This window comes from Mustela nivalis, assembly GCF_964662115.1.
Source record: "Mustela nivalis genome assembly, chromosome: 4".
Taxonomy (NCBI): Eukaryota; Metazoa; Chordata; class Mammalia; order Carnivora; family Mustelidae; genus Mustela; species Mustela nivalis.
The window spans coordinates 22,500,533-22,525,205 of record NC_139023.1 but is presented as its reverse complement, the minus strand read 5'-3'; the positions used below and the strand labels follow the sequence as shown (position 1 = coordinate 22,525,205).

General features: G+C 45.3%; 1 protein-coding gene and 1 long non-coding RNA gene across 4 annotated transcripts in view; both read right to left on the bottom strand.

Moving 5' to 3' along the window:
* The window catches only part of HOPX (HOP homeobox), a 30,569-nt gene extending 27,532 nt beyond the window's left edge, over positions 1-3,037 (bottom strand). The window contains exon 1 of one of the 2 annotated variants that reach the window (XM_082728628.1): positions 2,724-3,037. The gene's annotated coding sequence lies outside the window, so the exon portion shown is untranslated. The remainder of the gene's footprint in view (positions 1-2,723) is intronic. The other variant, XM_082728632.1, reaches the window with a different exon arrangement.
* An 8,462-nt stretch (positions 3,038-11,499) lies between these two features.
* On the bottom strand, positions 11,500-17,653 carry LOC309863626. Of its 2 annotated transcripts, none has more exons than XR_014311156.1 (3): positions 17,556-17,653; positions 13,395-13,521; positions 11,500-11,807 (listed from the first exon to the last, which is right to left on the bottom strand). It is a non-coding gene; the product is annotated as an uncharacterized lncRNA (long non-coding RNA). The 2 variants fall into 2 exon arrangements; XR_014311157.1 differs by lacking the exon at positions 17,556-17,653 and adding an exon at positions 17,011-17,052.
* Between the last annotated feature and the right edge of the window lie 7,020 nt (positions 17,654-24,673).

The following is a 24,673-nucleotide window of genomic DNA, read 5'->3' as shown; positions in this document are numbered from 1 at the left end:
TTGTGGTTCTGAGTAATTCTTTCCGCTGGCTGCCCGGAGCCTGTCTGGATTCCAAGTATTTGCATGAAATGCGCTGGATGCCTTGTCCTAGCTAGAGCTGCCAGTGTGGTTTTGAGGACCCAGGAGCGTGGTCTCAGTGCTTCCTCTTCCTCTGAGATCTGCTGTCTTCCCTGGGCCATGGGAGGGGTGGTTCTATGGTCGGGGGCAGACCCACCTTATCTCTGGGCTTCCTTAGCCTCCTGTGGCAAAGGAGAGGTTGGGGTCTCACTGGTTCTCATCCCATGCCGTGCATTAGAATCTGGGGATGGGGGGGTGGAGGGGGCTTTAAAAAACAATGCCCAGAGATCCTTTTTAATTGGTCAGGGTGGGGTTTATCCTGGGTATTTTTTTTTTTAATTTTTTATTTTTTATTATCCTGGGTATTTTTAAAAACAGTTTTCCTGATCTGCAATTGCTGAGTTAGATAATCTCTGGAACCTTCCAGGTTCTATACTAGCCCTCAATCCTGACCCTCTGACCCTCCATTTTATTGATGGAATTAATTTTTTTCCAAACATACTTTTTATTTTCAGTATGCTGTATAGCCTGAATTTTTTTTAGAAATGCCCTTAATTATATAGAAAAGCTGTGTTGTTAAAGTATTGTTTGTTGAAGCCTAATTTCCATAGACTATCACACATGTCTAAACCGACTGAGCCACCCAGGCGCCCCCTTACCACACATGTGGACCATCAGATACATTTTCATCCGTAAAAAATGGTTACCACAATCACATAGTGAATATATCCACCACCCCAAAAAGTTTCCCGGGCCCCTTGGTAATTCCTTTACCTCTCTTCTCCCCTCCTCTTCCCCAGGTAACTGCTGATCTGCTTTCTGCTACTATACTTTGCATTTTCTATCAATTTATATCAATGGAGTCATACAATATGCTCTAATTTTTGCCCAGCTTCTTTTTCTTAAGATTTTATTTATTTATTTGACAGAGAGAGAGAAAGAGATAACAAGTGTACAGAGAGGCAGGTAGGGGGGCCAGGGAAGCAGGCTCCCCGCTGAGCAGAGAGACTGATGTGGGGCTGGATCCCAGGACCCTGAGATCATGACCTGGGCTGAAGGCAGAGGCTTAACCCATTGAGCCACCCAAATGCCCCTTACCCAGCTTCTTATTAAATTTTAGATATCAAGCTCTTTGAGAACAGGAGCCCATCTTGTATTCTATTCTCTTCCTCCAGGCCCCTAAGTTACCTTTACCCAGAGAAACCCCTTATTCATTATTTGCTTGATGGAAATCAAACCTTGGTGACCTTACAAGTGAGCTTCAATTGGGTGGCCAGCTCCTAACCAGCAGTTCCACTCAGTTTAAAATGATAAATTAGGGACACCTGGGTGGCTCAGTGGGTTAAACCCTCTGCCTTCGGCTCAGATCATGATCCCAGGGTCCTGGGATCGAGCCCCGAATGGGGCTCTGTGCTCGGCGGGGAGCCTGCTTCCCTCTCTCGCTCTCTCTGCCTGCCTCTCTGCCTACTTGTGATCTCTTTCTGCCTATTTGTGATCTTTCTGTCAAATAAGTAAATAAAATCTTCTTTAAAAAAAAAAAAAGATAAATTAGCGTAAATGCATTCATTTGGGGGTCTGTGGAGTTCGAGGGCTCCAGAAAATGAGTGTCGAGGTGTGTGTTGGGGGGCGGAGGGAACTATCTGGGAAAGGTCCTTGGCTTTTGCCAGATTCTTAATCACCAGATTCTTGACCCCAAAGGAGGAACTATGGAATTGATGTCGTGTTTTATTCCTATTACAATCCTACATGTATTTTATTAATATGATGCCTAATTGGAACTCCTCTCCGGTCCGTTCCCTTTCCTCCTCCCTGCCCCTCCCCTCAGTACCTTTATTTTGTTCTCTGCCTGCTCTGGTTATACTTCACCCTGCTCCACTCAAGGCCTGTGGGGTTGGCAGTGCTGTCCCCTGGGAACTTTCTGCATGCCTCTTCTCTTCAAGACCCTCTTACCAAAGTCCCGTGGAGTGCTGTGCCTCTTTACTCAATGATTCCTGTCCTACAGTACCTAACAGTCCACCGAAACACCCGGGTACCGCTGGGCTCCAATATCACAAACCAACATTGCCTCAAACCCCTCGAGCGTGGGGTTCCTTTTCATCTTAAACAAGATCAGTGTTTGCACTATTGTAAATAAGTGTTAGAAGAACCAGACAAAACAAGATATAGCGCTGCAGATTCACCGCTGAGCCGTCTCCATCTCTGTTTCCTCCAGAGATACCGCCACTTACTCTACTTTACCGGACATAAAAAGATATTAAAAAATAATGCGATGTCTGATTCGAGACTGAGATGAACGATAACATCAGCTTCTCAGGGATCAACCCAAACACATCTGGCCCAGTCACGCAGACACAGGTTTCAGAGTAATCTTCCAGAGAGAGGAGAGAGCAAGAAAAACATCTCACCTGCTGGCCAAAAGGCCAGCCCGGACTCCACCTTGCCCTGATCCCCCAACCCCTTGCATTGTCTACAAGGGTCTGTTATCTTCTTCCCAGCCGTGGTCTCTAGCTCCCTGCTCCGGACCAGCTCTGAACTTTTATCCTCCCTTTCAGCCCTGCCTTGCCCCGACAGAAGAGCACATGCAGTAACTAACAGAAGGGCACTGCGGTCCAGCTCCTACAGTTTCATTCCTCTGCAGTAAAAGCAAACCTCAGAAAGTTACTTACGTGGAGTGGCAAAGGCAAGTCCTGGATCTAGAAGCTGAGTTTGCTGATGCCAGCCCGCTTAAATAGCCGGTCTGGCTGACGCGGGCTGCTGGTAGCAGGTTTATTTACGCCTGTGAGTGCTCGCTCAAGCAAGGACCTGAAAAACCTGCAGCGTGGGCAGCAGGGGAACAGTTGAAAGTATGCCCAGGTTACATCCCGCCTGGTTCTTCGAGTCTGAAAGGCAGGCGGTGACTTCTGAGTTCCACGGAACTTTCTCGTCACCACCTTCTTGTCCCTGCTCTCTTTCTTGGCCAGGGAAGACTCCTTGCCTAGATGACATGAGAGATGCAGCTGAGAGAGGAAGAAAGAAACAAAGGACCCGGGATCATTGCGCCAAGTTCCTTTTTTTTTTTTTTTTTAATTTTTTCAATTTATTTATTTTCAGAAAAACAGTATTCATTATTTTTTCACCACACCCAGTGCTCCATGCAATCCGTGCCCTCTATAATACTTATATTTTGAATGGGTTTCCAGTTAGATGTTGCCATATTTTAAACCACAGGCTTGGTGAGGTCGATTTCACAGCTCTGTGGGCTGGGTGCCAAGTTAGGAGCCTGGACAGTTTCCAGATCAATGAAAAGTTGTGTGTGTGTGTGTGTGTGTGTGTTTGTGTGTTTCAGTCACAGAATGTACAAATAAAGAACAGTTATAGGGGAGGTTCAGGCTAGGAGGATACATACAATTTTAGATCCCTTTCAAAAATGATTTTAATTTCTTTCTTCTGCGGCCCTACTTTTCCTCCTGACTCCCCCCTCCCCTTTCTTTGTTAATGAAATTCCTATCTAAGAGTTGAGAGATTCCCCATGAGAGCTCAAATAAAAAGCCAGTGTGTGAGCTAGCCTGTGGGAAGAAGCGCTCCAAACGTGCGAGAGTGTTCCGTGGTTCATGTGACCGTCAGTGGAAGCGTTTCTGAGGGTGAGGGTATGTGCGTGGGTGTGGGGACCCAGTTAGCCGATGTTTATCTGTTTTTTTATAGTTAGATATGGCAGTTAATAGTCAATTACAGCATTGCTAAACACATTCGCTGAGTATGATTTTGAGAGGATGAAGGGAGGGAGACAGGCTTTGGTGAGATCATTTATGGGAGTATCTGTGAGTATTTGCTGGTACGTAGCACAGACGGGTAAGTGCCACCCGGATTTACACAGCCTACATTCTTCACTTCGCTGGACAAAGAAAAAGCCCCCTTGGTTCTCTCAGGAACAGAAGCCATATGGGAAAGAAGAGCAGCAATCATTAAGAATATTTCTTTCCCTCTTGGAAAAGAGGCAATGGTGATAAAACATGTGCGGGAGAATAGCAGAGACAGGGGCGCCGGCCTCTCCCAACCCTGGTTACCAGAAGAATTCTTTTGTTGCCTAATTCATTGCCTAACTTTTGACTGTTCTATGGCCAAATCTGGATTCTCGCCTCCCAGATTTCTTGAATGCAGGGTCTATGTCTTGTTTATCATTTGACACCCACAGAGCCTGGCACGAATTATCAGGACAGTGACAATGACGATGGTGATGCTGATGTCTGGGTTTATGCTCAGGACTGATTTGAATCAATATTTAGGAAGTTGCTTCAGAATGTTTTCAACTATCCTTATTTGTTTGCTTACCATCAGTCTTCCGGAAGGTGATTCCCATGACCTTGGTGACCTTGCCAGCCTTGCCTGCTCTTGTAACCCCAACACCCCGCACAGTGTCTGGCACCTAGTAGGTGCTCGACAGATACGTGCTGTTTGCTTAGTTTCTAAATTCCTTTGAAGGCTGTGTAACCCAAGAGACAGAAGTTTTGGAATCAGTGGTCCCATCTTGGTTCACGCATGTTTCTTTCACTCCTGCATAACGCATTGGCTTCAGGCAATTCCTCTCCATCCGGTGTATCATGGAACTGAAACCGAAAGCAGCAGAAACCATTGGGCAACTTGACATCACTTAAGAACTCTGCAGGTGTGTGGTTTCAGGTTGCCCGTGGTGCAATGAGGTTACCGAGAACCCAGGCATCTTCTGTGCTCCATTTTGTAGTCTTCGGGGTGACAGCATTGCTTCCTGTCGACTTGGTATGTCCCATCCTTAAATGAAAAAAATCAAAGACAGGTAGGAGGGAAAATGGGCTTTCTCCTTAGTGTCTCTTTCTGTTAGAGACGTCTTTCCAGAAGCCATCGGCAGACTTCTGGTTATGTCTCCTTGCTGAGAACTGGGTCACGTGGCCACCACACTGGCTGAATCCATGATGGCCAGCCCAGGCCATGGCAATTCTGTCTCACTCAAGCAGCTCTCTCTGGCCATGGCACTTGTTTTTTGATTTGTTTTTTTTGTTTGTTTTTAGTGTTTTTAGCTTTAGTTATTATTATTTTTTAAAGATTTTATTTATTTATTTGACAGAGAGAGATCACAAGTAGGCAGAGAGGCAGGCAGAGAGAGAGAAAGGGAAGCAGGCCCCCTGCTGAGCAGAGAGCCCAATGCGGGACTCGATCCCAGGACCCTGAGATCATGACCTGAGCTGAAGGCAGCGGCTTAACCCACTGAGCCACCCAGGCGCCCCAGCTTTAGTTATTTTATTACTATTTTTATTACTATATTTTTAGTTAAAACTATTTCAACAGCCCACAAATAAGGGAAGTAGCTGGCTACAGTGATTTTTGTCTACAAGCTTGGATTATAAGTCTGTATCACCACTGATTTTCTGTGCATCTGAGGAACAGCATAGAACCTAGCAGCCTCTTATCTTCTCTTATGTCAGATGGGATTGATGAAGTTATTAGTTCTCAGGAACATCAAGCCTAATGCTGCAACTAAGCATAAGAAGTTTGCCAAACAGTCTATAAGGGTTTAAGATTCATTTTCCTGCTCCTCCTCTTGTCTATTATATTTCAGCAGAATCCCATAGTCCCACGTTTGCATCTGGGAGCTCCAGCTACTGCTTCAGGTTTGTAAGCTGGAAAGAGATGGCTGATACAGTAATTCTCACCTAGTTTTTATCTTCTCTCGGTGATGAACAAACTTCAAATTAACACACGAATAGGCAATTTCGTTTTCCTTCTCTTCGCTGTTCTAGACCTCTTCCTTGTGGTGGGCTTCAGGAACTCTTCTCTATTGTCACAGATCAAGAGAATTAGGATGAAGGATGTGGTGAAAAGAACGGTGTCTGGGAGATGGTCGGTGCTCAATAAGTGCGTGTTGCATGCCTGGAAGAATGGTGAAAAGGAAAGTGTATGGACTATTGAACCATGCAGGCTTGCATTCAAGTCCCAACCTCTGCCACTTCCCATCTATGTGAGCCAAGGCAAGTTATAGAACTTCTCTCAGACTCAGTTTCCCCATCTATAAAATAGGTTGGCCAGAAGGGCTAGAGGTAATATACGTAAAGCACTTAGCATAATGCCTAGAACATAGTATATGCTCAAGAAATGGTAGTTGCCACTAACAGTTATAAAAAGAAGCCCAATTTTCTTTAGTCATCCTTGTGGAACCCACACATGATGGGCACAAAATAGTGAACTGAAAGCCCTGGGTGCCATAGCAAATGGGAGTGTTTGGAAGAGCTACATAGACTGGAGGGGCAAGATGGAGGAGAAGTAGGAGACCCTGTTTCAACTGCTCCCCTAAAGTGAGCTAATTATCTACCAGAACACTCTGAACACCCACAGAAGAGCTACATAGAGAATCCGGTGATATCTGGACAGCGGGCAGCTATTCCTTTCCTGCTCAAAGCAGGTCACCAAAGTGCAGAGGGACACTTTATGTATGAGAAGTGTGCAATGGTGGCGGGAGAGAAAAAGCCATTTCCTGGGGAACAGAAAACTCCCAGAGACATTTAAGAAAATTTATCATGAGGGATATAAACTTCCCCAGGGCCAAAATCTGACTTGGACAGAAGCAGATTAGGAAGAAGGGTGACCAGAGTGTAGAAGCATACTTGCTGAAGTTTCTACCCCCAAGGTGTGAACTTGCAGAGCAACTGAGAACCTCATTCCCTCTGCGGATGGTGTGGAAGCGCTGACCCCCAGCATGCCCTTCCTGGGCCAAACCAGCGTGGGAGGTAGCAGAGGATCAGCAATGACAGAGAACCTGGTTACAGAAAAGGATGTCAGCTAACCTGGGTTGGAGATTATTTCCCATGGCTCTCTCTGGTGAGGAGGGACTGAGAGTTAGAACAGAATCACACTCTGGCCTTTTGTGAACTAGGAGAGATCAGGTCATTCTTTCAGTGAACTGCCATATGTATTTCCAAGTGTGGATTCTGTCCTCTTACCTAATCCACCTCTGCCCTTGTGGATGAGTCCTGAGTCAGTGCAAGATGAGGAGTCAGGGTGCTGTAGCCCATGCCCCACGCCCACTGCCGAAGGTGCCTGGGGAAGGCTGTTCCAGCTGATATAGTCCACGTGGCTTTTGCTCTTTGACTTAAAACTCATCGTCTCCTCTCATTCCATTTTGTTTCATCCAGAGTCTAATGAATGGGGAGGTCACAAAGCATTGTTTTCCCTAGAAACCCCATTCATGCTCTCGACTGGAGGAGGGGAAGGCCCTTAGTAATGGGGAACATCAGCCATCTGGGGAAGGAGGGAGGGGGAGGGGGTATCTGTCTTCACCCATGAATGCCTCCAAATGCCTCTTCTCCTCCTCTCCCTTGTGTGAGCTGCTGGGTGACATTCTCAAGAGGGGTGGAGCCTCACCAAAGAGGCTGCCCTTCCTTGAGTGACAGGAAGGTAATGCAGCTTGGGGCCACCTCAGCCTGATTGTCATCCCCTAATACACAGGGTGAGGAAAGAGAGTCCCCACACCCATGAAATTTCAGGGGTGGACCCTGTGCTTTTAGAAAGCAGCGGGTGGGGAGCTGGGGTGAAGAAAAACGAAATCCTCCGGTAGAAACTTGCCCGACTGGGTGTCAAACCCCGGCACAGTCCACGCTACCAATCACCACCCAGCATGACCTTTGTGGCCACTTCTCAGGGTGACTCACTGGAGCCCTATTGAGGAAAGGAAGAGCCGTCCCCACTCCTCCCAGAGGTACGCCCACCAAGCTCCGTCTGTTTAAGATACTTGACTTCTGTAAATGATTTCGTCTGGAAAGAGAGAGGAAGAAGAAAGGAAAAAAGGGAACTAAAAAAATATAAAGCCTGAAAGCAAACCAAAAAACAACAAAAAAATGCATGTTTGATACTGTGGAGAAAGGGTTGAACATACTTTGGGCTAAAACTGTGGATCTCCTGAAGGGAGAGAAAAGTTTTGATTAGCAGCCACAGACCTTTCTCTTCACCTCAGCGGGGGTAGGGGGCAGGCTGGACTCAGCATGTGACTCCAGAACCTCCCATCCCCTCTCCCTGCCTCAGCCCCCGTCTGCGTGAGGAGGGAGTTGAGTAGATGATCCCTCTGAGGTCCTTTCTGTTTTAATCTTCCGCACTTCAAGGGGAGAGAGTCAGGGGCTACTGGGTGGAGAGGAGGGACCCCTAGCAGCCATAGGGGAGAATGGCTCCCCTCACTTAGGGTTGAGAGAAATGAGAGGAAACATCAGTGGATGGGGACAATGTGAGCAACGGTTGTGACTCTGAAACCCTCCACTCCCTACTATTGGTAAGGATCCACTTCCCAGGGCTCCCTAGACCCCTTTCTCAATAGCCTGGACCTCCCTAAGCCTCCTGGGATCCAACAATAAGAGGTAAAACCTGGCTCTGTGGGTGCATGCGTGTGTGCGTGCGCGCGTGTGCGTGCGTGCGTGCGTGCGTGACAGAGGGAGCAACCAGGACCCGGCTCCAGCTACAGTACTTCAGGCATGTGTTTGGTCAGTGCTGACTTTCCACTACAGCTCAGGGAGACATCTTAAAAGAGATGAGAGGTGGGGGAATTTAGGGGCCTGGGGCTGGGGTTGGGGGTGGGTGAAGAAGGGAGGGTGGGTGGAACTGTTTCTATGTCATCCCTGAAAAAATGTCTAAATTTCTTAATTTCTGCTTTTGGCAAAAATATGCTGATTTTCTTAACTAATTCAGCACAATTCTGCTCTGCACGTTTCAGCAAAAGCCTCCCTCCTCCATGGCCTTCTCTGAGGTTTCTGTAATGAGGTCTTGGCAGGGCAGTGGGCGATGATTTAAGGTCTCTTGTAAAATGGCTTCTGTTGTGGTGAATTACATAAGAGGTGGTGTACACCCTTGCATCGGACTTCTACCTCTCTGGAGAGTCAGCTCCCAGACTAGTCTTTCCAGTGGGTTCTGAATAAACTACAAAAGGGCCTGGTGCCCTGAGTTGACTTCCCAAAGATGACATTGAGGAGGGAGCAAAAGGCAAGCTCAGGGCAAAGTACACTCCCCTCCCAGGTGGGATATTTGTAACCTTGCCCCGGCACTCCTGGCTGCCCAAGGACAAAGGGGGAAACTGGTCAAAGGATAGAGATCATAGCCACTCAGGACATGAGCCTCCACCACTTTGCAACAGTCCTCATTATTTATAAGAAAAGAAAAGGCAGTCTTACCAATAGCCAGACCTCCAGAAACATACAGACTCAATTTTCTGAGGCCCTAACATCACCCACCCCTCCGGCAGGATAGAAAACCTTATATGATCAGTCAGCCACTCCTCACAACCCCAGGCAGGTCTTTCTGCCCACAGGTCCTGTCCCTGTGTTATAATGAAACTACCTTTTAGCACCGAAGACATCTGCAGAATTCCTTCTTGACTGTTCACATTTCACATCAACACCACTGACTTTGTCCCCTGACTCAAAGGGAAATAAACTGTGTTTTTCATGGTGCTGTTCGTCGTTGTCCCATCTGTCCCAAGGTCATATCTCAGCCTGAAGAGTATTTAGGATGGTACCAGGATTCAGAGGGAAGATTCTGGAGAAAGTGTGGACCTAGCTCAGACCTATGGTGACCAATGGCCCCGTTTTTCCCAGCACTGTCCTGGTTTTGCACTGGATATTCCATGTCTTAGGAAACACCCAATCCTGGGCAAACTGGGAGGGTTGGTCAACCTGTCCTAGTTTTCTTACATTATAGCCAGTAATTTAACCTCCTTTTTCTTTTCTTTTCTTTTTTTTTTTAAGATTTATTTATTTATTTGAGTGGGGAGGGGCTGAGAGAGGGGGGAGAAGGAGTCTTAAGCAGATTCCACATTGAGCATGGACCCCAATGTGGGGCTGGATCTCATGACCTTGAGATCATGACTGGAGCCAAAACCGAGAGTCTGATGCTTAACTGACTGAGCCATCCAGGTGCTCCAGTAATTTAACCTCTTTGAACCTTAGCTTTCTCATATGTTAAATGAAGATAATGATCACCTCATGTGATATTTGAGGAGTGGGGTTGATATCCACCCAAAGATTGTTTAGGAAGAAAAGAGAAGATTGGGTAGCAAATGTAATGTCTTTGTGCCTCTGTTTCAAGGAGAAAATGTGTCCTCTCTTCCATGTGTTTTGACCTTCCCAAGTGCAGGTGTGAGCACAGCACTTGAGGATTCTGGGACAATCCAGAAAGCCTTGCGGCCGTGGCTAATGCTGAAGGCTGGATTAAGGTCTCTCCCAGCCGTGTGATTATCTGATTAAGTGTAAATGGCAGAGGCAGCTGCCCACTTGCAGAAGTCACTTTTAGCAGCTACCACTTAGGAGTCACAAATAAAGGATTACGAAGCCCTTTCTTTTCAGCTTCCTTGTTGCCCCTCAGCTATTGTGCGTGGAGATTCTTAACTAATAGCCATGTTCTGAGTAACTATTTCCCAGTAACTACTGTTTCAGGGCTGAAAAAGGAATAGAAGTTAATGTTTTCAAAAGACACCCTTGCAAGGCCTTTTGCAACCCAAGGGTGAATTTCACAGATGTCTTAATCCCTGGCAGTAGTTGCTGAGAGCTGTCTTGGAGACCAGAAGCAGCGAGCAAGAACTCTAACAACAAAAGGGAGGCGAGGGAATTATTTATTCAAATGTCCTGATAGAAGAAGGCTTTAATCAAAGAAAACAAGCTGCAGACTGATAGGGAGTATCTGGAACATGAAGGTGTCAAAAAATCCAGGCTCTTTCTGAACAGAAGGAAATGATTGAGGAAAATGGTCCTTCCTAGTATTGTCAGCACCAACAACACGAGGGGGCTTTTATCAGGAAGGTTCTGAGGGCTGGAGATGATTCAAAGCGTGACCATCATTAGCATCCCGGCCCTCCCACCCCACCACAAATGAAGTCAGAGACATTAGAATTACTGCCAGATCCTGATGGAAAATAGAAGGTTGCAGAAACTAGAAAATTCAACATGCAAGACTCTGGCACCAGTGATAACTAACGAGTCCAAGGCAGTTGATGGCACAATTTCGTGTAATCAGGACACATATGGGAGGAGAGAACAAAAGGACTCTCAAATCAGAAATTTACTGATTTACATAAACATTAGTGTGATCGGTGGTTTCAAATCCAATGGTGCCTCCTTCATATTTATATCCCAAATTAATGAGGGGGGAGGATGCCAAGGACAGTGATATTTCCAGCTTTTGGTGGCACACAAAATGGCCCACCAGACTCTGGGGAAACCTGCAAAGTAGATGTTTCTAGGGCACCAAATTATTTTTCTCCTGTGTTGCCCACCCGTTTCTAAAGAAAATTAAAGTCTGGAACAATTAATTCAAAAGTCAAGAGATTTGATTATCTGAGTAATGCATTAGGCCATGACCATTAACTAGTACTGCATGATAAATCACTCCAAAGCTGTGGTTAAACTAATTACAATCATTTTATTACCTCTTTCAATTTCTGAGGTCATTCAGGGAGGACTCGGAGGTGAGATTCTGGTCTGGGACCCCACAGATGGTTGCAGTCAGACAGTGGCTGGAACTAGAACAGCAGAGAAGCTAGAGAAGCTGCAGTCTTAATGGGTGTCTCCCTCAGGTAGTCTCATGGCCTGTCCATGCAGTCTCTCCACAGGTGCTGGTTGAGCTTCCTCACAATATGGCGATCAAGTGCTGCCGTGTAAGTAATTCAGCTTCCAAGACAGCAGCATCAACTTTTATGACATGGCCTTCGAAGTCATCTGGCATCACTTCTACGATATTCTCACATGGTTACAACTGGGTCATAAGGCCACCTAACCCAAGGGGAATAAGTGGAGAATTCTTAATTCTTGCTGCAGAAATGGCACGTTCCCAGAAGAGTGATGTGGGGTAGGAGATATTATGGCCATCTTCGGAAAATACAATATGCCATAGATAGGATAATTGATTATCATAAACTTTAAAATAAATTTTTGTATTTTAAGAAAATAATGTTGAGGCACCTGGTTGGCTACTAAGCCATTAAGTGTCTGCCTTTGGCTCAGATCATGATCCCAGAGTCTTGCTCATCACATCAGGCTCCCTGCTCAGCGGGAAGCCTGCTTCTCCCTCTCTCACAGCCCCTCTCTTGCTGTGTCTCTCTCTGTGAAATAAATTAATAAAATCTTTTTTAAAAAAAGAAAATAATGTTAACCCAATTGATCTCTAAATTAGTGAAATATGTACTGAAGAACCTTGTGTTAACTTCCTTCAACCCTTTTTTCTCCATATTACCTCTGATTCTTCTGGGTCAAAGACATGGGTGTAATGTACTGTATTCGTTTGCTGGGACCATCATAATAAAGTACCACAAACTGGGGGGCTTATGCAACAGAAATATATTGTCTCTCAGTTCTGGAAGCTCTCAGTTCTAGAAGTCTGAGATAACGGTGCCAACAGGATTGATTCTTCCTGAGAGTCATAAGAGAACAATCGGTCCATGCTTCTCCCTTTGTTTCTAGCAGTTTGTGGGGACTCTCTGTTGTCCCTTGTCTTGTGGAAACATCCCTCCCATCTCTGCCTGCATCTTCACATGGCATTCTCCCTGATACAAGTGTCTCTGTCCAAATTTCCCCTTTTTATAAGAACACCAGTTTATTGGACTAGGGGCCCACAGTACTCCAGTGTGACCTCATCTTTATTATATCTGCAATGATTTTATTTCCAAATAAGTTTACATGCTGAGCTCCTGGGGTTGGACTTCAACATGTGTTTACTTTACTTAAAAGTAAAGGTTTTCATTAAAGCTATTGATGCCAGTATTTTAGGACTAAAAGTGTTTTTTATTAAAATGTCATTAGAGGGGCGCCTGGGTGGCTCAGTGGGTTAAAGCCTCTGCTTTCGGCTCAGGTCATGATCCCAGGGTCCTGGGATCGAGCCCTGCATCAGGCTCCCTGCTCCACAGAGGAGCCTGCTTTCCTTCCTCTCTCTCTCTGCCTGCCTCTCTGCCTACTTGTGATCTTTGTCTGTCAAATAAATTAAAAAAAAAAAAAAGTCGTTAGATAAATAAATAAATAAATAATTTTAGATGTCATTATCAGCTGTTGGTTACGGAACCTTATTCTCTCTCAAATTCTCTAAAATCTTAACGCCACTAGTTATAGAACTTCAAATTGTGTAAGATTTTTCAAGACTTAATCCTCCTTGGAACATGGGCTTCATAAGTACGCAGCAACTTAGTTCATTTAAAAGAACAATTTATTGACTTGGGGAATGTGAAATCATTCTCTCCTAATCTTGTGCAGACACTTGAAAATGTATTTCCTTTGGATGTTTAAAGCAAGCAAGAAAGAAAGACAGGCACCTCCCGCTGCCTCATTAGGGAAGCCACATGTCTTTGGTTTTCCTGACCTAGCACTTACCTTGTATTTGATGTTTTCAAAATACCATCCAATCCTTAAATAGCCAGTTCCCACTATATCTTTGTGAGATGTGAGGATTCTTGCCATTTTTAGTAAAGGGATTTGAAGCAAAAAGCACCAAGGTGACCTGTACAAGGCAGTATAACAAATCAGGACTAGACCCAGGTGTCTGCCATTTCATGAGCTCAAGCTTTGTTTTGTGCAAACCAAAGAACAGATTCTCACAACCCCATCCCTTTCCCCTCTTCCCAGAAGCCAGATGCCCACTTTCCCTTTTGCTCTGTAGTCACTGGAGGAGCAGCTGATGAGGCAGGTACCCACTGAGAGCAGGCCTGTTCTTTGTGTTTCTAAAACACCCCTGGAGGGGCACCTGGGTGGCTCAGTAGGTTAAAGCCTCTGTGTTCGGCTGAGGTCATGATCCCAGCATCCTGGGATCGAGCCCCGCATCAGGCTCTCTGCTCAGCAGGGAGCCCGCTTCCCTTTCTCTCTCTCTACCTGCCTCTCTGCCTACTTGTGATCTCCATCTGTCACATAAATAAATAAAATCTTAAAATAAAATAAAATAAAATAAAACACTCCTGGAGAATCTCAGAAATCAGAAGGGGAGCCTTTGGGATATGAAGCCCCAGTCAGAAGGTGGGCATCCCAGTGCAATCTCATTTTACCCACTGAGTGATGAGATCTGGGAAAATCAGCACACGTATCAATCCTACAAATGGTATGCAAGGTGTTCTTTCTAGTCTTAGAAAACTGCAATCTTCTTGATCAGAGACGCTACTTGAAACAAGCCTTCTGAAATTCTTTGGTCTAGTCTTAAGCCAACAAACAATGACAGCAAACTTTATGGTCTTTCCTAAGTTCTAGGAAGGTGCTGCCAGACAGAATCCCAGACATCTTATGTGGCTGCCTCCCCAGGAAGACTGGTAGGCACCATAACGCTCCCTAGTATTTGCAGAGTTCTTGGTTTTTCCTCTGATGAGAGAAAATTGCATATCATTGGCTGGTCCTATAGTTGAGTGAAGGAAAAAATAGTTGCATACAAATTATCCTATTTAAGATCATTCAAGACTCTACCCAGACCAGCATTTTACTCTTGGGCAGGCCATTAAAGCAAAAACGAAATGCAAATCACAAGCTCCTCTGCTAATTTACCAAGCAAACCCTTTCCCTTCTTCTCTCTTTAGTGACTTACTTTAAAGCTGTGATTGGCTCTTTACTTGGCGGAAATACAGCTAATAAAGTATGTTTTGCTTTGATTACAGGATACTCAGGTAGAATAGTGTATGATGTGGGCCTCTTTCTAAGCAAGAATATAAGTTCAGGAGGCGCCTGGGTGGCTCAGTCTCTTAAACCTCTGCCTTCAACTCAGGTCATGATCTCAGGGTCCTGGGATTGACAACTGCCCCCCCCCCCAAGTTGGGCTTCCTGCTCAGCAGGGAGCCTGCTTTTTCCCTCTCCTGCTCCCTCTGTCTGTGCAAGTGTGCCCTCTCTCTCTGTCAAATAAATAAATAAAATCTCTTTTTTTAAGATTTATTTGACAGAGAAATCATAAGTAGGCAGAGAGACAGGCAGAGAGAGAGGGGGAAGCAGGCTCCCCGCTGAGCAGAGAGCCTGACTGGGGGCTCCATCCCAGGACCCTGAGATCATGACCCGAGCTGAAGGCAGAGGCTTAACCCACTGAGCCACCCAGGTGCCCCAATAAATAAAATCTTAAAAAAAAAAAAAAAGAAGAGTATAAATTTAGACTTCTCATCTTGATATCAAAATGCCATGTTGTTTCTATACTCCAAATTCTAAACACAGGGATCTAAGCAGTTAGGTCTATTTTCCTAATCAATGGTAGCAAACTCGTCCCATATTTCAGTTCATCTTAGTTTAGATTTTCAGGTATAAAACTTTTACATTCACAATGTTTATTATTTATACATGTCTTAATGATTTTATTTTTAAAGAGTTTTTTACTCAAAGGCACCTCAGATCTTTTTTTTTTTAATAATGTAAACATGGAATTAATAACAAATAAAACACATAATATTCAACACTGAGAATTTCCTTAAAAAATCATTGTGTTTTGTCTACAGGTTGACTAGAGAACACTGGTAAAAGAGAACCAGTTCTGGTGTTTTGCTGGGACACACTCATACTGCCACACTGGAAATTAAGATACTGAAATCTCTGTGTGGATTGTTTAAAACCACTGCCCCAAGCCTCCTGAGGACCTCCCACAGGCATTGAACTCTGTGCCCCCCCTGGGACATCTCCCTGACTCACCTTCTCCAGGATCCAGCAACCAAAGGGGCCCTAAAGGACCAATTCCAAACTATGACCAGTTGCCATTCTCTCATGTAGGTGGTCTAGCTGTTCTGGCTGTATCTTTTAATATTCCCCTTAGAGAAGTTTTTTGCTCCTCTTGCATCGCTTAAGTGCAAACAATATCTTTTTTTTTTTTTTTTTGCAAATAATATTTTGAACGACTAATTTTTTGCAAACACTAATTTTTTGCAAGTAATATTCTGAATGACTGATCCACCCAGGCGTCCCATAAACAACATTCTTTTAAGGGCAGGGAAGTGGTGAAGAATACAGATTCTGAAGCTAGACTGCTTGGGTTCAAGCTCTGGTTCAGCCTCATATTTGTCCTTGTGACCTTAGTGGACTCTGTATCTTCCTCATACCTCATTTCTTTATCTGTGAGTTGGAGGTAATAGTGGTATCTCCTCATAGGATTGTTGTGAGGAATGAACAGTGAGTGTAAGTCAAGCAGTTAGAACAGTGCCCATAGGGGCACCTGGGTGGCTCAGTGGGTTAAAGCCTCTGCTTTCAGCTCAGGTCATGGTCTCAGGGTCCTGGGAACAAGACCCACATTGGGCTCTGCTCAGCGGGGAGCCTGCTTCCCCGCCCTCTCTCTGTCTGCCTCTCTCTGTCTACTTCTGTCTGTCAAGTAAATAAACAAAATCTTTAAAAAACAACAACAACAAGAACAGTGCACATAGTAAGCTCAGTATATTAGCCGTTATCACTGAGCATCTAACTTGTGTCAGTTAAGTACTAAATGCTTTCTATACTCCAAATTCTGTATCTTATCCCTCCAACACCCAATCAAGTAGGTATTATTATCCCCCCCTGCCCTTTTAAAAAAAGATTTTATTTATTTATTTGAGAGAGAGAGAGAGAGTGAAAGAGCACAAGCTGGGGGAGAGGTAGAGGGAGAGAGAGAAGCAGACTTCCCGCTGAGCAGGGAGCCTGATGCGGGACTCGATCCCAGGACCCTAGGATCATGACCTGAGCAGAAGACAGACCCTTAACCATCTGAGCCACCCAGGTGCGCCTTATCATCTCTTTTTTAAAGAGAACTGAATCGCAAAGAAATTAAGGAATGTGCCTAAGCTTACCATGCTGGTGATGGATAGAGCAGATTTAAATTCCTACATATTTGGCCCAAACTCTATGCTTTCCCCTCTGACTTAGAGTCTTCCCTAGTAGAAGCAACACTTGGCAGCAAAGAAGAAAGAGGAGATGCCATCTGGTCCAGGTACCTTGGGTACATGCCAAGTGTGTGAGGATGCTCAGTGGACACAAGACCTGGCAGAGGATGGATGGCCAATAGAGTTCCTACCTGACTAGAAGGGTCAGAGCTTCTACTAACAACAATGTTCTCCCATCACCCCAGCTTTGGCAAGCATCTCTGATCCCTCCTGTTCCCTTGCTCCCAGCCCTAGTCGCCAAGCCCCTCAAGTCTGTTCCAGTGGTGTCTCTCACATCCCTGTCATTCCATTCATGCCTCCTGCTAACAATCCATCTCAAGTTCTCATTACCTCATGTCTAGATCATTTCAAAAGCCTCTTAACTAGAGTCCCAGCCTTCGTGTCTCCAAGTCACCCCTTCCGCAATCAACACATTATTCCCTAAAGAAACTGCTTCTATCATATGATTTCACCATTCAAGCCACCCCCCACCACAGACCCCCTGTGAATGCCCGATGTCTACAGACTATAGTTCAGCAATTTAGAATGACCTTCAAATTCCTTCTTAATCTAATTCCAATCTTTATTTCCAAACTGCTCTCCCAGGATTCCTCTGTAAGACTCCTATGATTTAGTCAAGAATGTTTCCTTGTTATTTCTTAACCATGCTATTTCTTTTCCCACCTCCAAGCCTTACCCACTCCATTCCTCGTGCCTGGCCCATGCTCCTCCACTCTTCTAAATCCTGCATATTTGGGTGCCTGGGTGGCTCAGTGGGTTAAGCCTCTGCCTTCGGCTCAGGTCATGGTCCCAGGGTCCTGAGATCGAGCCCCGCATTGGGCTCTCTGCTTGGCAGGGAGCCTGCTTCCCTTCCTCTCTCTCTGCCTGCCTCTCTGCCTACTTGTGATCTCTGTCTGTCAGATGAATGAATAAAATCTTAAAAAATAAATAAATAAATCCTGCATGTTCATCATGACCCAGCTTGGCCACCTTCTCCACTGTGGCACCTTCCATGCCCACTCCAGGGAAGTGGGTCTTCTCCTTGATCTGACCTATAACCCTCATTTGACACCTAGACCCCACTGCCTAATAGTATAAATTTGCTCTTTGTTTCTACATGTTCTGTTTTCCCAGGTAACTTGTGACTGCTTTACAGTCAGGGGAGTAAAGAAGTTGGAAGGTGGGAGGGTTTTGACAAGGAGGTGGTAGTGTAGCCTGATGGTTAGGCCTTTGGGCTCAGGAATCAGACAGCCTGGGTTTGAATCACAGTTCCACCCTAACTACCTATCTAGGCAATCTTTATCAAGACAGCTAATCTCTCAGTGTCCCCCTCTATAAAACCAGGACAATGTCCCTTCTTCATAGAGTTATTGTGAAGATTAAATGAGCCCTTATCCAGGACCTGGCACACAGATAAAGCTCAATTAATACTATTTATTATTACTTTCATTATCAAACCAAAAGAGAGAGTGTATAATGAACTAGACACCAAATAAATTACTTTATTTAATTTGTATGACAACTCTCTAAGGTAATAGATCATGCCTTAGCTCTGTCCTAGCTCTGGAGCTTTCTCACCAGCCCCGAATCATGACTTTTCCGAATCATGGCCATGTGGAAGCCATGTTTAATATTCCTGTTGCAGCTGAACTCAATTCTGACAGGCACAATTACTGTCACTCTGGTGCTGGAAATAGCAGCCCTTCTCTCTGGTGACCATTGGGAACTTCATTTCTGGTATTTGAAAAATTCTATTAGGAGGGAATGACCCAATTTAAGTCTTTCCTACATTGGCCGGCTTTCTCTTCAGAGTGAGCAGGAGGATATGAGATTGAAGAATAAAGAGAGAGAAACCGATACAGATTCTTTCCAAAAAGAGAGGGAGGAGGCAGGGTTGGGCTAAATTCGAGGACCCTCGGCTGCTGCCACCATAACCCCCTGGGAACGCCGGAGCAGATGCGGCTTTACAGTTGGCACAGTCTCTTCAGAGAATCACGTGGCTGTTTCGAGCTGTGTAGCTCTTAAGTCCAGCCTCAGACCTTCTAGAAACCCCTCTGGAGCCAGTTATGGGTTGCTTGGGTTATGATTTAGCAATTTGCATTAAGTCATGACCTTGGTCTGTCCTTTGTGCATCTAGCTCACAAATGAAAAAAAGTAAAACATAAAAACACTCAGGAGGTGCCCAAATCAGTGGCACAACCCCTGCCCCCCCATCCCACCTCCCTTTTGCTTGTTGGAGAAGTTTGTCCTTTCACCAAAGCTGTGAGTTCTAGTTACTGGCATTCTCAGAGTCCTTGTAACTACAGCATAGATAGGAGACCAGTTTAGTCCAGCTGACCTGACTCTGTCAGGAAACTCCTCCACTGGACATAATCTTGTTGACACGGGATGCCTGGAACTACTGCAGCCATCTTGTTAGTATGAGGTAGGCAGGATGGAAACACACTGAGGAAGGCAAAGCCAAGAGTTCCTGATGAAATCATTGATCCAATCAGACTGAATCCAACTTAATGGTATATAAACCAATAAACGATATTATTGTTTAACTAATTTTGGTTAGGTATGCTGTTACTTGTCACCAAAAGCATTTTTACTGATGCAGTGGCCAAAACATTTTAACCTTCAAAGCTGTAATACTATATCTCTGTAGGTTACCCGAGTCAAAAACAAATGTATCTCACCCTTGCTAGTATGTTCTTCCCCATTTTCTAACTGGAGACAGGCTAGGGAAATATGCTATACCCACTTCATGGAAGATTATACAGTTAGGTAACCCACATTCGAAGCCTGGCTCAACCTCTGTGACCTTGGGCAAAATCACTTCTCTGTCCCTCAGTTACATCATCCATTAAATGGGAAAATAACCATCCTGCCTCCTAGAATTGGATCCAACAAACTAATAAATAGAAAAATACTTAGAACAGTGCCTGGCCCACAGCAAGTCGTCAATCAATCTACATGAACTTTGTTTTCATCCTTCCAGCAATGCCCCATCCTTCCCCAGGTTTCCAAAGCATTTTCTGTCACACTTTCCACCTCCGTTTTCCTCTGCCAAGCATTTCTGGGAATAGCTGAAATGTGGGACAGACACAGGCAGCTCAATCGTCTTGTTAGCACGCATACCACAAGACCATCAGAAAAGAAGTTTAAGAGAAAGTAACAAATCTCTTGTCCGGAAACACCGTGTAGAAGCCCAAATTCCCTTCACTCCCCAGATCCCACGCTCTGGATGTCCTCAGTGTGTTTCCATCCTGCCTACCTCATACTAACAAGATGGCTGCAGCAGTTCCAGGCATCCCGTGTCAACAAGATTATGTCCAGTGGAGGAGTTTCCTGACAGAGTCAGGTCAGCTGGACTAAACTGGTCTCCTATCTATGCTCTAGTTACAAGGACTCTGAGAATGCCAGTAACTAGAACTCACTAGAACCCATGCACAGAGACTCTGGGGTTGCTTGTCCCACAGGCCCCTGTGGTGTGCCCTTAGCACGGAGTGTGTCTCTCATACATCTATAGTCCTAGTGAACAGAAACAAGAAAAACCATAGATCCTCTTATAGCACGATCATTTTTTTTTTTTTTACTTTACTATGTGGCATTTCTCCTCTTCTTGATTTTGTTTCCTGAACCAAGAATCTCATCTTGTCTCTTTCTCTTGGGAGACTTCTTTTCCCATCAAACCATGACTGTACATTCCTTGTCTGGCTACCACCCACCAGGGACTTGGAGTTGGCTTCAGCTTCTTATATCTGCATTGTGCTTGTCAATCTAGATTGGCTTTCAGCCAACACTTCTGTATATCTAATCTGTAGAGCCCTTGGCCGCTTCCAGCGTGTTTTGGCACAAGTTATTTAATCTTCACAAAAATCTTGTGTGGTGCATATTTTTATTCCAAACCTGACTCCTTGGGGGCTTTTTCCTTTTCCTGTAGAGATCAAGGGCAGAGGGGAGATGGGACAAACATATTTCATGTTCTTTGCAGTATGGATCTGAGGTGATAAGGACTTCATCTGGTTTTACCTCAGCAGTGAGCGTTTCCGGAGGACAGAAACCAAAGACCCTATAGGAATCAGCGGAAGTCCGCCAGAAACTCAAGGATTTGGTTTTTGAAGGAACAGCAAACACCTGATATTTCTCTGGGAGGAAGGATCAGGTTCTGACTGGTGGTGGGCCAATACAGAAGAGGGGCAGAAGGAGGATGAGGCTCTGGAAACTAGCGGGCACAAGCAAGTACTTCCTGACAAGAAATCTTTTGCCTTTTGTATGAGAGCAAAGAAGCACAATACTTGGCCCCCTTTTGGTTGAAGAGGCTCTACTGATTGACTTATCAGAGAGCCCCTCAAACATTTATATTGGCAATGACTAGGCTAGAAAGTGACCCCACCCTGCCCCCTGCAGGTGTGGGGGTCCCTATTCTCTGGGAACAGTTCATGGGCAGGGGAGGTTTGCCTGAACAGGACTGCAGATTCGTGGAGCTCTGGTTGCCACGTTCTGGAAGGTAAGAGGAAATGGGGCCCTCTGCGTGTGGGCTGGTACCACACAGCTCTGCCACCTCAGTATCTGTCTAAGCTGCCAGACTCTTGGAAAAGTTCCTTTCCAGTCTTCAGTTTTATTCAGTGCCAGGTTGGGAGGCTTGGAGAGGGGTCAGGAACCCAACCATTGCTAACCAGAGCAGTACCGACTGACAAATAAATGTTGTTCTTTCCTTTTTATCTTTTTATTTTCTGCCTTCCAGGAAGATTAAAAACAAAAACAAAACCCAACACACTTTTTACTTTCAAGCACACCCTGTTCTCTCACAAGGAAAATGACCCACAGAGCAACATTTATTCATAAAGTCTCTATTCAGCTCTCCTTGCTAGTTTTTGGCTCAGGGTTTAGCTAACTGGTTCCCACAGAGCACAGAACAGCGGGGGAGGTGAGGTTCAGAGTAGCGAACAGTAAGGAGACCTGCTCTTCCAATATGCAAAGGAAAACCACAATGTTTCTGGATGAGTGGCCTGAACACAGAGGTGACTCTATTCTCCATTTCCCCTTTGGATAGGAGCCTGCCCACCTCAGGGCTGGCCAGGCCCGCCCACCCATTCCTGCCTGGGCACTTCCTTTCTCTGAAAGGGGCTATTTTGGGGGCAAATTGAATGCGCTCTTGGGAGTGGCTTTCATGGTAGAGTGAGCCTCAAGGAGACAACTAAGCCATCCTTCTAGGGGCTCAGGAAGAAAACTCTGGAATCATCCTTGATACCTCTCTCTCCCCCATCCTACTTCTAGTCCACTAGCATGTCCCATCGGTTCTGCATTCAAAAATCCTTCAGTATCTCTTGGGGCACCTGGGTGGCTCAGTGGGTTAAGCCACTGCCTTCGGCTCAGGTCATGATCTTAGGATTCTGGGATCGAGTCCCACATCAGGCTCTCTGCTCAGCAGGAAGCCTGCTTCCTCCTCTCTCTCTCTGCCTGCCTCTCTGCCTACTTGTGATCTCTCTCTGTCAAATAAATAAATAAAATCTTAAAAAAAAAATTCTCCCTCCCAATCCCATCTTGAAACCATAAGTGACTCTTAATCTCACAAAACAAACTGAGGGTTGCTGGGGGGAGGGGGTTTGGGAGAAGGGGGTGGGATTATGGACCTTGGGGAGGGTATGTGCTTTGGTGAGTGTTGTGAAGTGTGTAAACCTGGTGATTCACAGACCTGTATCCCTGGGGATAAAAATATATGTTTATAAAAAATAAAAAATTAAAACACACACACACACACACACAACAAATTAGCACATTAATGCTCCAAACACAAGTAAAGCCCATTATCCTTTTATATTTAAAAAAAAAAATTCTCTATCCCACTGTTTTAAAAAATCCTTCAGTATTTCTATCAGTCAGTATCTATATCGACAGCCATCTAAATTATAAAAGTGAGTCTGTACCTCTACCTCTGTGTGGTACGACAAGAGAAGCAGAAGCAGTTGGATATGCATAGTAAGAGATTCATGGCAAGGACTCAGCTTACCTCATCATGGGGCTGGTTAGGAGAGTCTGAAGGCCATAGGGTGGGCCCTCAGGAAAGCCAAGCAGGAGCCCTGAGGCGCCAGGTGAGGCCGCTGTCCACCGGCAGCGCTGACTGCTCATCTGGGAAGCCTCAGGTGTGCTCTGAGGGCCCTTCACTGATTGAATCAGGCTTACCCTGACTCTAGGACCATTTCACTTAAAGTCAACCCACTAGGGACTTTCATCATATTCACAAAATATCTTCACAGCAACACCCAGATTAGCTACGTTGACAGGTAACGCTGAGCAATAACAGCTGCCATCCCATTGTCAAAGCCACCATATTTCTCCTCTGAATTACTACTGCTTCAGCATCTTTACTAGTTTCCCTGTTTCTGCTCTGATCCTCCCTGCCCCTCCTTCTCCCCCCACTGGTCTCAGCAGAGCAGCTGGAGAGATCATTGCTCTATTGCTCAAAGCCTTGGTGATGGGCAGAATGATGGTCCACCAAAGATGTTCACGTCCTAATCCCTAGAACCTGTGAGGATGGTATCCTGCATGTCAAAAGGGACTGTGCGGGTGTGCTTATAGGATGGATTGGGGGGGGGGGAGGAATGGTTCTGGATTACCAGGTGGGCCCAATCTAATCTCGTGGGTCTTTAAACATGGAGGAGGGAAGCAGAAGACTATGAGAAGTTTGCTGAGAGGGCTTGACCCTCCAGTCCTGACTTTGAAAATGCAGGAAGGGGCCACCAACCCCCCAGCAAGGAATGGAGGACCTCAGTCGCACAAATGCGTGGAACTGAATTTCACTAGCAAAGCGAGTGAGCAATGGAACAGATTCTCCTCCAGAGTTCCCAGGGTAAGAAATGCAGCCCAGCGGAGAGCTTAATTGTATCCTGAGAGCTATAGAACTATAAGATACAAATGTATGTTTTTTAAGCCACTACATCTGGAGTGGTTTGTTTCGGCAGCAGCTTCCCATGGCCGTCAGTGTGAAGGCCACGCTCTCAGAATCCCTACCTCCCCTTCTCTCTGACCTCATTTCCTATTATTCTCCTCTAGGCTCCCCTCACCCCCTCCATCAACTCCAGGGCCTGGGCCAGACTGAAGCTTGTGAGGAGGCATCAGACTTGAGATGCCAAAAAATTCAGTAATCAAGATAAAGAACATTTGAATGAATGAAATACCAAAATTGATGCCAAAAAAACCCAAAAAACAAAACAACAACAACAAAAAAAATAAAACCATGGCATACAAAGTATAAAAACTTGGACACAGAGCTGGATTCAACTGAGCATTTTGTACAGCTTGCCTCCCACGGATGCTAGCCGTGATCTTTGTTGTTCTCACACTCCCAGCACTTTCCCATTTGGTTTTGCCCCAAATACCTGCAAACCTTCCTCCTTCACCTGCTTCAGGCTTTGCTCAAATATCCCATTTTTATGAAACTTCCCTGACCCTCTATTTAAAGTAGCAGTGTCCTCTCCGGGCACCCCCTGACCCCTCCCTTGCTTTATATGTCCCCAAACGTGTTACACATCTAATTCTGGAGTTTGTTTATTTACTACTGTAGGGGAGGCAAAATTTCTCTAGCCTCCTAGGGTTTCTGGCTGGGACTGTCTTAACAGATTAAAAGAAGTATCTAAGTCCAAGTGCTTATATACTAAGTTGGAAAAAAGAGTGTCGGTTTTGGAAAAGTAACTACAATATTTGGAAAGACTAGAAGAAGACAAGAGAGATTTTAATAAGGCCTGTGTTTACAAATTTCCCTCAATCTCGACGCCCTGTCTTTGGTGACAAAAATGTTCTTTTTTCCTCCTGGTATTAGAAGGGCAT